Source organism: Plasmopara halstedii (assembly GCF_900000015.1).
Source record: "Plasmopara halstedii genome assembly, contig: Scaffold_194, whole genome shotgun sequence".
NCBI classification, from domain to species: domain Eukaryota; phylum Oomycota; class Peronosporomycetes; order Peronosporales; family Peronosporaceae; genus Plasmopara; species Plasmopara halstedii.
In genome coordinates, this window is record NW_020187115.1 from 253,907 (window position 1) to 254,157 (window position 251).

Below are 251 nucleotides of genomic sequence, written 5' to 3' on the forward strand. Positions count from 1 at the left end.
TATCAAATTTTTTTTTACGGGAACTTCCCGTCCCTTAACGTCCCCATCCCTAATATTTATTACACAACAGAAGATGTATTGTATTAGGAATGAATTAGCATAATTTAACAAAATACCCACAATAACAAAGTATACATTAATATGATATAACCATTCAGACCAAGTAAAGCTAAATTAAAATATACGTGACTTCTTTCTAACCAGGTCCCACATTAGCTCAGATGGTAGAGCGCTTGCAAAATACAAGCAAA